We start from the raw sequence: 15,857 nt of genomic DNA, 5'->3' as shown, positions 1-15,857 counted from the left end.
ATCAGCAGGCCTTTCCTATTTTACTGATTTTTGCCATTTGATATGTTGCCATTTGAAACATCAACACAATACAAGGTGAGTTTTTTCTCTGGATACATATATACATTTCCGAAATCTTTAATGGATATTCAGAGCAATAGCAAATATATTTGTGTTAAGATAATTGTTTGAGAACTCTCCTTTTTAAAATAATTTTATTGGGTATCTGATAATTATATACATATAAAACATGACCATTTCAAACATTAAAATACAAGGTTCTTTTGAACCGTTGGCCCTCCCTCCTTTCCTCCATGGGTTCCATGTTTAAGTTTATATTTGCTGCATCTTTTATTTGCTGCATCTTTTACCATTATCCATCTATTATATAGCCATAATTACCATAAATAATTCCACATTACAAGTGCCATTACATACCTGCCAAAGATTTTAATTGTTTACAGTGGTCTTTTAAATAAATTACAAATTTACTCCAATCTTTAGAAAATACTTGATCTTCCTGGTTTTGGATCTTCTCCATCAGTTTCGCTATCTCTGCATACTCCATCAGTTTCATCTGCCATTCTTCTTTTGTTGGTATTTCTCCTTCCTTCCATCTCTGGGCTAGCAGCATTCTTGCTGCTGTTGTTTGAGAACTCTCCTAACGTATCACAATGCAGTCTTCCCCTCTGGTATTTTATCCTTCTCTCACAGATCCTATTCTCTCATGGCATAACCTGTGAGAGTGAATGTTAGTAGGATTATTGCAGGAGCTGCTATTTGCATGTTCTCTTTCTCTATACGCAATGGGCGAGGGGAGTGCTAATGTTTCTGTGTGAATGTATGTGAGGGAAGGAAAGAAGCCCAGAAGTTGATGTAAAATAAAATTTATGATGATGATGATGATGATGATGTTCTCCCGAAGAAGCAGTAAGGAGGAGTCTGCTGGAAGGTGAAAGTGGAAACTTCTCAGAAGGAACTGCCTGGCCAAGCTGGGTAATGTGCAGAAGGCTGAGTGTAAGGACTGGGAAGAGAGAAAGACTCTGTTTGTCTGAATGCTGAAGGAAGAAGCTGAAATCTTCAAGTAAGAAAAAACTAAGCCCATGTTGGATAAGCATGTGAATGTAAATACGTTGCATATATTCTTCTTTAACTATAAAAAAGCAAGTAAAAGCTTCTGAATATTTTAACAAGTGTTTGGACTTGGTTTTAATTTCAAGAGCCACTGTTGCACTTGATTTGGCTTCCAATTTAGCTACTCTGCCAACACTCTTGAGGAGACTCAGATGCATATCAAGTCCCCTTCTTTCAATAAAGAATGCAGGTCACAGTGACTGAAAGTATGCTATCTCACTCACCACACCAGCCACCAGAGTCCTATGACTTTTGGGAATTTCTTCTGGGTTTTACAGGCTGCAGCTTCCTTTAAGGTTTCCCACAGGAAACCTCTGAGTGCCACAGTTCAGTATTAACGCTGCACACCCTAAGCCATTTGTAGCTCAAAAATGCAGGTTTTTTTGCAACATGGCATCATTCGTGCTCTTCCTCACCACACTGCTTTCAGTCTTCATATGGGTGGCTGTGGTTTATAGACATGTATTTGAAAACCCTCCCTTTGATTAGAGGACACATTTGTTAGACCTTCTCTTGGTTTTGATATATGCCCACTCACAACATAATGGGCATTGCTGGGAATGCCTACATCTGTTCTCTACAGGGTAATGCAGAAGCAAATTTGCAATGTGACTTTATTTTTGGAACGAAACCAGTGTCTTGAGAAGCACTTTTCAGGGGCAAAAAATATGAGGTAGTTCTAGAATGTGTGTGAACCAGGTAGAAAGAATAATAACTCAGCCTCCCTTGATTCTAGAATAAACTGTCCTGTGTATGCAGGCTTAGTCTGATCTCCAAGACAACAACAGAATATTCTTGATCTTCAAAGGAAAGTGAAAAACTCCACCAATCTATGCAGCAACACTGGGGGCGGGGAGGCACCATGAAAGCTATAAAATGACTTGGAAGCTCACCATATAAACAATTGTAGCTAAGCAGCAATGCATGACATGACATTATTTGTATTTCCTGTACAGATGTTTAGCCATACCTCAAAAAACAGTGTTAGTTGTATAGCAAATGCACACATATAAAGCCAGTCAAAAACGTCAGTGTGTTGAAACCTGGAGAAGTCACTTAAAACAATGATGTAGCACCACCAAAAGCCTGTTAAGAGGAGTTTGGTTGAGACATATATTTTTTTGGCATGCCTCAGTTTACACTTTAACTCCAGCAGTGTCCTTCCATTCAGTAGAATGTGGTCGGTAAGTGACTGATCTCATGAAGGTGAGGCAAAGCCTGCCCTCCGTGTCAGAGGCCACTTTCAGAACCCCAGGATGAAAACCCCAGGTGTCAACCCTAAATGCTTGCACATGAGAAGAAGTGCTGCATTGTAACAGAAAGTCTGCATTTTGCTCAGTATTTCAGCTGTAAACCAATTAGGAATAAAAGGAAGAACGGGGGACTCAAGCTGATCTGGAGCAGCAGGAGAGCAAAGCTCAGGTCACTGTATAGAGCACTTCAGCTCTGTGTTTAAAACAAGAAACAAGGACGTGGGGAACGACTTCTCTTTGCCCATCAAAGCACTTCGCATATTCACACTGTGATTTACACAAATATTTGTTTAATGAAGTATTGCAGTAGCAGTTAATATTTGTTGCTCTCCAAGCGGGCGGAGGAAGCAAGGATGAAAACCAACACCTCAGACAACGCGAGCAAACCTTTTGCCTCTAACAACCTCCATTTTAAGGTTCCCCATTGACAAAGACAGAAACTGAAAACTCTGAAATCCAAGGTAGTTTTCTTACATCTATGTAAAGAAAGGAGGAATCAGGAACAACAAAAGCACACTTCTACAAAGACCCCCACACTGTATATTCAAAGAACATTTTAATATAATATTCAATAATGGTAGCCAATAAAAAGTTAAAATAATATGAAGTCTAGGGTACTAAATTCTTATTTTCACTGGACTTTGAGTACTGGACAATTGAAGTGAGGAATTTGGCTTGGTGGTTATCCTATTTAGTTTTAAGTTTGTTTTCTTTCTGTGCAACACCTTAGTTGAAAATGAGGTATTGCAATGTAGTACACAGAGCAGAGCACATTTGGATTTTAAAAGTGAGGGGATACGAATGTTGACACATTAGAATGAAAGCCAATTTGCATTTTCAATATTTCCAGTTAGAACACCAGATTAGTCCCCTGGTATATATTTCAGTGTAGGGGAAGGAGTTGTGTAAAACGCACTGTATTGTAAGATCTCCCCTGAAGATCGAGACATCAAAAGTGGATATGCATCATTCATTTAGGGCATCATTCTATGAATCCTGTTCAAAGCCCCATTGCAATCTGCCTGTCCATTTTCAAAGGAGCTGGGGAAAATGTGAATAAAAATTCCCTGGGTGTACACCCTAATGAAAGGGCATTGCTACCAGGAGGAACCTGAATATAGTCACTACCTGTCAAGTTTCTAATGCTATAGTTCGGAAATAAGCATCCAGCTTGCCTAGAATTTTGCCCAGAACAAGTAGCATAAGAAGTAGCCTTTGGCAACCGTGTCACATGCGGGGGGAACTTTTTCTAAACTGATGCTAGGGTAGGGTAACAGAGAGACACAGGCTGTTTGGGTGCACCCAGCGGCGTAGCGTGGGTTGTCAGCACCCGGGGCAAGGCAAGTAATTTGCGCCCCCTAACCCCTAACCTGCCGCCGCTGCCAGCTTCTTCTTGCTGGTGCCTGGGCTGGTTTGGTGTGGTTCTCTCCCGCGCTCAGCGCTGCCGCTGCACTGTACCTCCCCCAGATAGTCCCTCGCTCTCTCTCCGCACCGCATGCCTGGCACCCACCCCCTCCACAGTGGGCGGCGACCCGGCGGCTCGGATTGGATTCGCACAGCCAGCACTGCAGTGAGAGAGAGTGAATGAGCCAGGTAGGGGCAGAGAGCTGCGAGTGCGAGCGCGCCCCCCAGATGTTGCGCCCGGTGCGGCTGGCCCCCCTGCGCCCCCCATGCTACGCCACTGGGTGCACCAGTGGAGTACCAGAGTGAATCCTATGGTGCACCTGGGCAGCCTTGACCTTCCTGCAACCCTGCACCCATCGTCTCCTGACTGGCTCCTGCTAACCAGTTATGGCCGCCTTCTCCTTCAAGTGCTCTGTTTAGTCAGGGCCGGCCCACCTGTGGGTGGGATGAGGCAGCCACCTTGGGCAGCCCCTTTGTGTGGCGCCTGCCGCTGCCAGTGAGATCTTGCCAAATTCTTGCAAGGTCTGGCAGAGTACACAAGATCTCACCAGAAACCACTGCTGCCTCTTTGCAAGTACCGCTGCACGACCCAGGTAAGGGACGATTCAATGGTGGTGGGATGGCATACAGTATTACCATTTTGCCTCAGGTGGTGAAATTGGATACTCCGCCCCGTATTTCATTTGATTCCTGCTGCTTGATTCTGTAAACTAGACTGTAAGCCCATTGGGCAGGGCCTCTCTCCCACATCCTTTGACTGTGCATTGTATTTTCAGGCTCTTCAATAATAAAAAATATAAATATATTATATGTCTTACCTTATGCTGCAGGTAAAGGGAGGGGATGAGGGGGATTTCACTTGATCCTCATTTTTAAATGAACTCACCTAATCTGCATCTCCTGGATTGGAACATACTGTAAGTATCCTTCAGATTTTGCATTTCTCTAAATTATGGAATAAAGATCTTGATTTTTCTTTTTAAGTGTAAAAAAGTGCATACTTTAGGATACAATATTTTAGAAATGTATACATTGAGATAAATTACACAAAAATGCATTAGGTAAGTATTAGGTATGTGTATAAATATAATATTTGTGCCTCTCTCTCTCTCTCTCTCTCTCTCTCTCTCTCTCTCTCTCTCTTTAAATGGATTTATGAATACACATGCAAAATTGACACAGACCAGAAGCAGCATGATATGGCCTTCCCTAGTTATAGGCCCGAATTACAGTAAAAGTCTGCTTGAATGCTGATTATATCTGAAGCTGAGGGTCTGCAAACTTCATCGCTGGCCATTGCTGTAAGCCTGGTTTAATGCCCACCCAAGTGATAACTTGGGTATCTAAAGCTAGTGCAGGCCTTTAGAAACTACTAAGATTTGACTGCAGGCTGATGAACAAACCGATGCTTGAGCAAATTGGAAAATTAGAGACAGCTGCTTAAAATATTCTCTGGTGTCTGGCACGATATAGATTAGCCACCATAAAACCCTTAATACCTGCTTTAACAAATGTCCCACATCTTTTGCATGGTTTCAATGCCAGCTTCAAATTAGCAAACCATGTTCTTTGTGTGCTCTTGGAAATCATCAGCATGGCATTATATTCTGCATTGCAAAACCTAACTGCCTAAACAATACCCATTTTTGCTCCAGAATTCATTGTGCAATTCTGTGCATGCATTTTTCCTTATTTGCCTAGCTCTTGCTGATGGACCAGAGACTGCCGTGTTGATGGAAGAGTTTCTCTCCAACAAAAACAGCAGCTTTGGAATTATGTTTTGTATCAGGAAAGAAAACTTTCCCTGCCTGCCTGTGATCCCAATAAAGATATGAATGAATAAATAAATAATTTTCACCATAACCCCACAATCTGTCAAAATGAGTCCTGCCAATTTCAATTTCTGCTGCTGCTGCTGTGTGTGTGTGTGTGTGTGTGCCTGCCTGCCTGCCTTGCATCAGTTTTTTAAATCTCCCTATGTGAGACTATAGAGCTTGCTTAATACTGTACATGGTACAGATATTTAGGAAGACACCTTAATCTACAATGTCCACACCTAGATCCCATGGGTGAATTTGTAAGTGCTTTAACTCTTCTGTAAACCAAAGGGTTGTAAAAATATTATTTATTTAGAATATTTCCAGACCATTTTTCATTAAAAAAGAAAATCTCAGGGTGTTTTACAGTGAAGCAAAACAGTACAATAACACCCAGATCGCAGCATAAAAGTCAGTTAATTTGGGAATGTCCAGGCAAAAAGATTAGTTCTTAGTTAGAATATAATAGGGTTGCCAGATTTTGAAAAGCAAAAAAAAAAAAAAAGAAAGAAAGAAAGAAAAAAAGGACACATTTGCCTAGAGAGGCATGAGAACAAAATCAAAATATAAAACCACAAAATATATAATCAAAATAAAAACAACCCAATAACACTCCCCCCCTGCAAAAAAAACACATTTTAAAAGTGTGTAGGATGTCAATCAAATCAACCAAAGACCTGGGTAAAAAGGAACATTCTTGCCTGGTGCCTAAAGGTGTTTAATGAAGGCGCCTGGTAAGTCTCCCTGGGGAGAGCATGCCACAGATGGGGAGCCACTGCAGAGAAGGCCCTGTTCATGTGTTGCAACCTCCAGACCTCTTGAGGAGGCAACACACGAAGAAGGGCCTCAGAAGATGATCTCAGGGTCTGGGTAGGTTCATAGGGAAAGAGGCGGTCCTTGACGTATTGCAGTCCTGAGCCGTTTAAGGCTTTATAGGTCAAAACCAGCACTTTGAATTGGGCCTGGAAACTAATTGGTAGCCAGTGCAGTTGGACCAGGCAGTGGCGTAACGTGGGGGGTGCAGGGGGGCCCGGCCGCACCGGGCGCAACATCTGGGGGTTAGGGTTAGGGGGCGCAAATCCACGGGTTAAGGGGCACAAATTACTTGCCTTGCCCCAGGTGCTGACAACCCACGCTACGCCACTGGGACCAGGATCGGTGTAATATACTCAGACCGTCTTGCTTCGGTAAGCAACCTGGCCTAATATAAGATTTATTCACTTCAGCTTTGCAAGAAAAGCCCAATTCCCTGAGCATGCACATGAAAAAGGGGGAGGCATGCAGGAGAGACATGCCCCCCTTCTTTTCTTTTCCTTCAATAAAGGTAGTTTCCCAGCGATCTGAGTCTTACTCTTGTGATCTGATATCATTTATATTTAAAACACATTTGCAATGTAGCTTCCCCCTATCCTTACACTGCCATATACTCCAGTTTTGTTTTATAGGAAGATTTTAAACTGATAAAGAAATAATGGTTATCTAATGGGAAGATTCTTAAACCTGAATGTCAAAACATTTGGCAGATTCTTTTTAGTCTGAACTGAAGACAGCACAAATGAAAAATTGACATGAGGAAAAACACAGGGATATTTATTCTCTTTTCTGAAATCCCTTTGATATTTGTGGTTTTAAAAGCTTAACTCTTTCTCTCTTGTTTCCCTGAGATATTGTATAACTCAATGCATCTATTCTCCCAGATCTCAAGGGCCTGGATTTACCCTAATCCTTAATAGAAAACGAAGTTGTTTTCATAAACCAAGGTGTACACTGACTCTTTCATGCTATACATCTTTCTACTCCTGTGGTCAACTACCTTGCAGTTATTATCGCTTATTTGTTCAAGTGGTGAGGAAATATTAAATATCACAAGTTCTCAGCAGAGACTGGACAGTAATTATCAACAGATGGCTAGCAGCAACAGAGCAAGGGAGATGGAGGGTGGAGGAGAGAGAGGGCTTCTCCCTCACAGATGCACTGGCTACTCATCTGGCTAAGTCAAGAGTCAAGTTAACTGCTCCACTATGTCTTTGAATTTACAAGTCTTTATTTTGAGATTAAGTAAAAAAAAAATGTAGTGCTGTATTACTGGAGAAACCCAAAACCTAACTTGTAGAATAATACAATTCCATTGTTATTGTTATTATTATCATTAATAATGGATAGAAGTTACAAGACAAGCCTAGGCAGTGGGATAAATATAAATATATAAATATAAATATACACACTGTATGTGTATCCCATATGCATGCTGTATTAATATAGTGCCTTCTGAGCAGTGCAAGTCCTTAAGCTGCATGCAGTACAGTGGTACCTCGGGTTAAAGATGCTTCAGGTTACAGACTCCGCTAACCCAGAAATAGTGCCTTGGGTTAAGAACTTTGCTTCAGGATGAGAACACAAATTGTGCTCCGGCCGCGCGGCGGCAGCAGGAGGCCCCATTAGCTAAAGTGGTGCTTCAGGTTAAGAACAGTTTCAGGTTAAGAACGGACCTCTGGAACGAATTAAGTACTTAACCTGAGGTACCACTGTATTTCAGTAATCTGCACAACAGTCCTGCAAAGTAGGTCAGTTTTAATATCTCCATAATGCAGAGGGGAAAGGAAACAGAGGTGGGCGCCTGCCTCAGGGTAATGGCTGAGATGAAATTTGAAGCACTCTGTGGTCATTTCAGTGCTTTCCATTTTGCGTGGCTTTTAAAATCTTTTAGAATTTGCTCAGCTTTGGGTTCTGCTTCAGAGTTTTGTTTTATTGATCTTCATTCTCTGCTGCTTGAGTTTTAGGCGGCATTACATTTCTTGTTTCTGTCTTGTCAGTTACATTTCAGATCTTTTACCTTTACTGTAAACCACTCAGACAGGTGGCATATAAATGCTGTAATAAATAAAAACAAACAAGCAAGCAAACTGCATATTTCATAGCTCATATGACTCTGAACTAAAGCATCCAAGACAGATGGCCATCCAACCTCTGCTGGTTCTTTCTGCCTATGTGTAGTCCCTACTGAAATTCATTTTGTTAGTTTGGGCCCAGTTGCCCAACCTGTTACTCGGACCCCGAGATCATCTTCTGAGGCCCGTCTTTGTGTGCTGCCTCCTCAAGAGGTCCAGAGGGTGGCAACATTAGGACTGGCCTTTTCTGCAGTGGCTTCCCATCTGTAGAATGCTCTCTCCAGGGAAGTTTGCCTGGCGCCTTCATTATATACCTTTAGGTGCCAGGGAAAAATGCTCCTTTTTAATCAGGACTTTGTTTGATTTGATTGACATCCTGTCCTATGTCCTTTTAAAACGTGGTTGGGCGGGGGGAGGGGAGGCGTTATTGGGTTGTTGTTTTTATTTTGATTATGTATTTTGTGGTTTTATATTCAGTAAACAACAATGGTTTTTCCAAGTCATCTTTCAATGGGTTATTATTTCAAGCTTGGATGGAATTCCTCTAAAGATCAGTCATGTAAGACCAGCTTCCCTGACATGATTACTTTCACCACAACCGATCTCCTGGGACATGCAGTCATAGCAGTGTTAGGTGAAGTTGTGGGATAACCAGTCTCATATAACCAACATGCTTAAATTAATGCATGAAGGGGTTAATGCCTTAGAATAAGCTGTCCTGCCAGGCTTAGTTCACCTTAGGAAGGACAATCCTTCGATTCTCTCCAGTCTGAGACTACATGGCCCTTCAAGTCTTTCTGGTGATCCTATACCAATAATTTGGGAACTTTCATCACTGTGAAGAAGCCATATTTTACTGCCTGTGTCTTCTGGCTGCTGTATGGGAAAGCACATGAATCTGACTTTTGGAGAGTTTGTAAGTAAACCATTCTAAACTTCCCAAATGTATGGTCTTTTTCTATGGTAGGGGAAGAGGGGAACTTTGGAAGGAGATTAGAAGCGCATATATTAAAGGTCTACCAGCCTATGTTTCCACACTTCACTTTGCTGCATGTTTTGTGATTTTAAATCTGTTTGTTGCATGCTGTATACAGAATACTGAGCTGCCCTTAATCCTGACATGAAGTTTCACAATTATATAAAATTGTATTAGAAATGTACATAGACGCAACAAATGTAGTGTACCTGTGTGCAGTGGAAGAAATGCAATAATTATGATATTGTTATTATTATTATTATTGTTATTATTGTTATTATTATGGCTCTACACAGCCGCCACCCCCAGTTCAACCCGTGTGGGAAAAGGGCTTTGAAGCTGAAATAGAGGAAACAAGAAGGAAACTCTGTTGCTTCGTTCCTTGTGCTAGTCAACCAGCACCATTGGCTTCACCTCTAACTTACTTTCTTTCCACTCTTCCCTTCCAACCTCACTGAAAGGAGCTAGCTCTCACACTCTGAAGCCATTGTGCAGAGTGGTGTGTGATGATAGAATGGCAATAAATAAATCTGTAACCTAATAATTCCCATTTATTTCAATGGAAGAAAGGATTGAGGCATTTGGTGGCTTTAAACCTGCTTGTGGTAAAGCCAAGTTTGTGTTAACTCTCAGCAGTTTATCACAAGCAGAAGCTGCCATTTTGCTTGTCACCATCCACTCATCATCTGGCATGTTTGAGATGCAAAAAAGAATCCAGTTTTGCTCACATTGAATGATTTAGACAGTGGCTTTTCAATGATCATGGAGCTGAAAATATCCACCAAAAGTAAAGCAGCTTCATTATAATATTTCTGTTATAATTCAACTTCCACCCAAGTTCAAGAATGCAATTATGTTCTGGATGTAGCTGCAAAGACTTTTGGAAGAGTCAAATACTCAGACTATGATATTGGTAGCAAGTATATGGGACACAGCAGGTGATAGGCAGAACTGAATGCTTTCAAAATCAAGTAACCTAGACTGAGGGAGTGCAGTAAACCTTAGAGTTTTGCAGATGGAATTACCAGATTCACAGACCAGAAGAATTCTGGTCCAGAACTTGAACATTTGTCATGGTAAAGTGGGGAATACAGAACTGGTTCGATCCCTGCTGGGCCTTGCAGGAAGCTGCAAGTAGGTTTGTTTCACTCACTTGTTTCATAGAATTATAGAATCATAGAATTGTAGAGTTGGAAGGGACCTTGAGGGTCATCTAGTCCAACCCCCTGTTATGCAGGAATCTCAGCTAAAGCATCCATGATCGATGGCCATCCAACCTCCAGTTCCAAACTCCAAGGAAGGAGAGTCCACAACCTCCTGAGGGAGTCTGTTCCACTGTCAAACAGCTCATGCCGTCAGAAAGTTCTTCTTGATGTTTAGTAGGAATCTCCTTTCTTCTTACCTCCCTTGATTCAAACACTAGACTTCTGTTGATGCAGCCTAGAACAGCATTCACTTTTTTTGCTGCTGTATCACACTGTTGACTCACGTGAAGCTTGTGGTCTACTAAGACCCCTAGATCCTTTTCAAGCCGGGTCCCTGGTCCCGCATGTCATATTTGTGCAGCTGGTTCTTCCTGCCAAAGTGAAGAACCTTACAGTTGTCCCTATTGAAATTCATTTTGTTAGTTTTAGCCCAGTTCTCCTATACGTTAAGGTCATTTTGAATCCCAATTTTGTCTTCTGTTAGCTACCGCTCCCAGTTTGGTGTCGTTTGCAAATCTTATTATTTGTAGAAGAGAAGATAGAACTAAATGATTTGGCTGCCAGACAGGCAAGACAATTATGGTTGTCAGAATTGTATTCCTCCTGAAACTCTGAAAAGTCAATTGCCTAACCAAAGGAAATCCATTGCCTCTCTTGTGAAAACTTAGCCTTGTGCTGGTTTTCTCCCCCTTCTATTCCCCCAGGCGTGGTTTAATGACTGTTGTTCGTCATAAGGAGAGAAAACCTATCTTGGGAGTTTTCCAGTTTAACGAAAGTAATGCCACTTACTAGGGACTTAGACTGCAGTATTTGAGGGAACATTTTATCATATGTGGTGGGAATGTAAGAAAGTTAAGAACTTCTGGGAAGGGATATATAATGAATTAAAAAAAATGTTAAAATATACTTTTGCTAAGAAACCAGAAGTTTTTCTTTTAGGAATCACAGGGAAAGAAATAAGAAGAAAAGACTGTAAATTATTCCAGTATGCAGTTGTGGCAGCAAGAATTTTACTAGCCCAGAAGTGGAAACAGGAAGAAACACCGACAATCCAAGACCTGGAGAATGAAATTAACAGACTATGCGGAACTGGATAAATTGACTGGGAAAATAAGATATACCAAAAACCAAAAGTTCATCGAAAATTGGGGAAAGTTTGTAGATTATCTGAAAAATATATGTGATTTACAAACAACGCTAGTGGGGTTTCAAGAAGCACTGTGAAAGGTTAAGATGTATTGTTTGGGAAAATCTATATTGAAAGGGGAGAAAGTCAAAAGGCAATGCAACAAAGGAAATGCGTTTTCTTTAGGGGTAAATATGGATGATTACCAGAAAAATCGAAGGAAGTCTCAAAAGTATAATTTGTTAAAATTTGGTTTAAAATGTACAATTTTGGTTGAAAATTAATAAAAAGTATATACAAAAAAAAAATAGACTGCAGTATTTGATAATGGCAGATAAACTAACTGCACCCGGTCCTTTGAGGAACAAATGTATTCTGAGCTGTTCAAGAGAAACAGAGAAAAAGAGGGAGGGAGGTCTTTAAATCTGTGGCACTTTGGGAAGAAAAGATTTTTTGTTTCAGGCATAAGCATCTAAATTTAATTTTCAGTGCACATGCAGCAGGTCTAACACGATTCCTCATTAGCGCTACACAAAAAGGAATACAATTCCTAAGCATTTAATGCCCCAAAGAAATAGCAGGCTGTCACAATTTGTTATTATCATAACCAAAAAACATTAATCATTCTAATGGCTAATCGGCTGGAAGAAAAAGAAATACTAACTGATTACTGGTGTAAAGGAAAATAAATACCACACATACAAGGTCTGATTCCCCCCACAAAAAACTGAATCGCTTTTGTCAGGTATTTAACTTAAACCAGCAAAACAGACCGTCAAGATGGAGCATTTAAATGGATGCCTGCAGCAATGGGCCATCAAAGACCTCTTTATTTGTTAAATATGGATTATTTAAAATAAATTACAGGGCACTTTCACTGAATAAACAGAGCCTCAGTGGCTGTGGCGTGCTGTACATGCTTAATTGAGCCACAGAAATTCAAAATGTCTGTGAGGCTATGTAATCGCCTTTGACTCTGCTGATAGGGCCTGATTCTCTTCACAAAAGCCAAGCCATTGAGAGCTGTGAGGCAGGATCGTCTGGAGGAATGCAGGCAGTTTTAATGTGGAATATAGATTTATAATCTCTCAGAAATTACAGGGAAGGAGTGTTCCAGGATGCGAATACAAAGCACATTCAGAAGAGAAGGGGCCAGTGGCATATTGCATTTACTTCAGCTCAGTAATTTTAATGTGGGAGGTTTTCAAGCAAGATACATTGCAGCCTTAAAAAAATTAAAAGTGTATGTGTTATGTACTGAAGTTCTCACCCTGGGCCAGCAGGGGGATACTGTAGATAGTTTTCACTCAGGTCCACGTCAGTTATTTTAGGCGGGAAACCCTGGGTTGTTGTTGCTACAATGTTAATAGCTGGCTACCTATAAAAGCAGGCCGGCTGAGCTGTTTGCTGTTCAGTTTCTATTCCAGCTTACAAAATAAAGAGCTGCTTTGGAGAAATCGCTGTGTCGTCTGCCATGTCTACCCACTATTTAACTCTGGCGACGAAGGTGGGATCGGTGGACATCAGAGCACAGCCAGATGTGGCCATCCTCTGAACTGAGCTGAATCACAGAGCGAAATCACTGAGCGAAATCACTGGACAGAACCAATTCAGAGCTGACCGTTCTGGCGAGAGCACTGTGTTCCATCCATCGCCCTTCTCTCCGGCATCGGAATCATGGCTTCACTTGTGCCTCTACTGCCGTTTGCGCCAGCCTCTGAATCATGGGACTCCTACCTCGCTCGGTTCGACTGCTACCTCCAAGCCAACGAGCTGACAGCAGTATCAAAGGACCGGAAGCGGGGCCTATTCCTCAGCCTCTGTGGGCCTGAGGTGTTTGAGACGGCCCAAGCATTGGTTGCACCTGAAGCAGTCCAGGCAACACCATGGGACACGATCCAAGAGAAGCTCGGCAACTACTACGCACCAAAGCCGTCCAAGATTGCTGCCCGCCATGCGTTTTACCACTGGAACCAGGCAGAGGGGGAGTCAATCAGCAACTACACCACTGCCCTCAGACAGGCTGCCATGCACTGCGAGTTCCGAGACTTAGACGATGCCCTGATGGATCGAATCGTCTGCGGGGTCCGGGACATCCATCTGCAACGGCGTCTCCTCGCCAAGCCAGACCTCACACTACAGAAAGCCATTGAGGAGGCTGTGGCCTCAGAAGCTGCTGAACGCTCCGCCCAGGAGATCCGCAAGCCCAGCAGCCCGTGTCTTGCTAGGAAGCCAGTTCCAGTGCATCATGAAGAGGCCAGCAGTGATGAGGCATCCTCCAGTGAAGACGATGACGTGCACCAGACAAAGCGGGAGCGCAGGAAGTTCCAACAGAAGTCCAAGAGCCAACCGGAATGTGCCGGCTGCGGAGGCAACCATTCCCGTGCCAAGTGTCAATTCAGAGACGCCATCTGTAGGAAGTGTTCCAGAAGGGGCCACATCGCTAAGGTCTGCCGATCGGCTCCGTCTGACACCCCCCCCCTTCACTGACTCGCAAGTCCAAGTCTTCACTCCAGTCTGCCAAGGAAAGCTGTTTCGCTCTCACCAACTGCCGCTGCCTGTCTGGAACCACGATTGGCCTAACCGACTCGCCTACGCGACGCAAGCTGAACGTCACAGTGCTCATTGAAGGAGCTCCATGTGACATGGAGATTGACACCGGGTCTGCCCTGTCCATCGTGTCTTGGAGCACCATCAAAAGACTGGTACCCAGAGTGTCCAAAAGGCAACTCGACTCTCACCGCATACACCTGAGAGACTACCAGGGAAACGACATTCCCGTGGTAGGCGTTGGCCGGTTCTGGATTGCCTTCAAGGATTTTTCGGGCCTGCTCTGACTGGTGGTGGTCGAAGGTCAGCGGCCAAGCCTCCTAGGGCTAGACTGGTTTGATGCCCTCGGCCTAGAAGTCACCGGCATCAACTGCATCTCTAACGCAGAGACTGAGGGTCTGGTCAAAGACTTTGCCGAGGTTTTTGATGGCACTTTGGGGCAATATACAGGTACGCCCATCTCCTTTAGCCTTGATCCACAAGTCGCCCCCATCAAGCTAAAGCCACGCCGGGTTCCCTTTGCTCTCAAGGCTAAGGTGGATGAACAACTGGACAAGCTGATCGCCCAAGGAGTTTTGGAGCCGGTGGACCACGCCAAGTGGGAAACCCCCATCGTCACGCCTGTCAAGCCAGACGGGTCAGTGAGAATCTGTGCCGACTACAAGTGCACGATCAACAAGGCACTTCAGCAGCACGCTTATCCAGTTCCTGTTGTCCAACACCTGCTGCATTCCCTGGGTGAGGGTAAGGTCTTCGCTAAGCTGGACCTTGCCCAAGCCTATCAACAACTGCCCGTCGATGATGCCACTGCTGAAGCCCAGACGATCGTCACCCACCGAGGGGCATTCCATTGCCGCCGGTTGCAGTTCGGGGTGAGTGTGGCTCCTGGCATCTTCCAAAGCCTTATGGAGCGTCTCCTGCAAGGGCTTCTGGGCGTGGTACCATATTTTGATGACGTCTTGGTGTCTGCAGACTCACACCAGCAGCTGTTCGAGCGCCTCCGTGCCATGCTGACCAGGTTCCAAGAGGCCGGGCTCAAGGTAAAGAGGGAGAAGTGCCAGATCGCCGTTCCACAGGTAGAGTTCCTGGGCTATCTTATCGACGCCTCCGGCCTTCACCCGACCACATCCAAGATCCGCGCTATCCAGCAGGCCCCCATCCCAAAGAACAAGACGGAGTTGCAGGCGTTCCTGGGGCTGCTGAACTTTTATAACATGTTCCTGCCCCACAAAGCCACGGTGGCTGAGCCTCTTCACCGACTCCTCAGCACAAAGACGCCTTGGTCCTGGGGTCATCGGGAGACGGCGGCCTTCAACACGGTCAAGGCTCTCCTTTCATCGGACAGTGTGCTGGTACAGTACAGTGAAGCCAGGCCGCTGGTCCTTGCCTGTGACGCCTCACCTTTTGGCATTGGCGCTGTCCTTAGTCACCGTTTTCCAGACGGAAGAGAAGCACCGCTCGCCTACTTTTCCAGGACACTATCTCCAACGGAACGGAATTACAGCCAGCTTGACAAGGAGGCACT

At 43.7% G+C, this 15,857-nt stretch overlaps 1 long non-coding RNA gene across 1 annotated transcript; it reads right to left on the bottom strand.

Annotated features, from left to right (window-relative positions):
• Positions 1–2,639: 2,639 nt before the first annotated feature.
• On the bottom strand, positions 2,640–4,646 carry LOC128420502 (uncharacterized). The gene is made up of 2 exons (XR_008332056.1): positions 4,044–4,646; positions 2,640–3,654 (listed from the first exon to the last, which is right to left on the bottom strand). It is a non-coding gene; the product is annotated as an uncharacterized LOC128420502 (long non-coding RNA).
• Between the last annotated feature and the right edge of the window lie 11,211 nt (positions 4,647–15,857).

Source organism: Podarcis raffonei, chromosome 9, assembly GCF_027172205.1.
Source record: "Podarcis raffonei isolate rPodRaf1 chromosome 9, rPodRaf1.pri, whole genome shotgun sequence".
Lineage (NCBI taxonomy): Eukaryota > Metazoa > Chordata > Lepidosauria > Squamata > Lacertidae > Podarcis > Podarcis raffonei.
The sequence above is the reverse complement of the archived record's forward strand: the minus strand, read 5'-3'. Positions and strand labels throughout refer to the sequence as shown.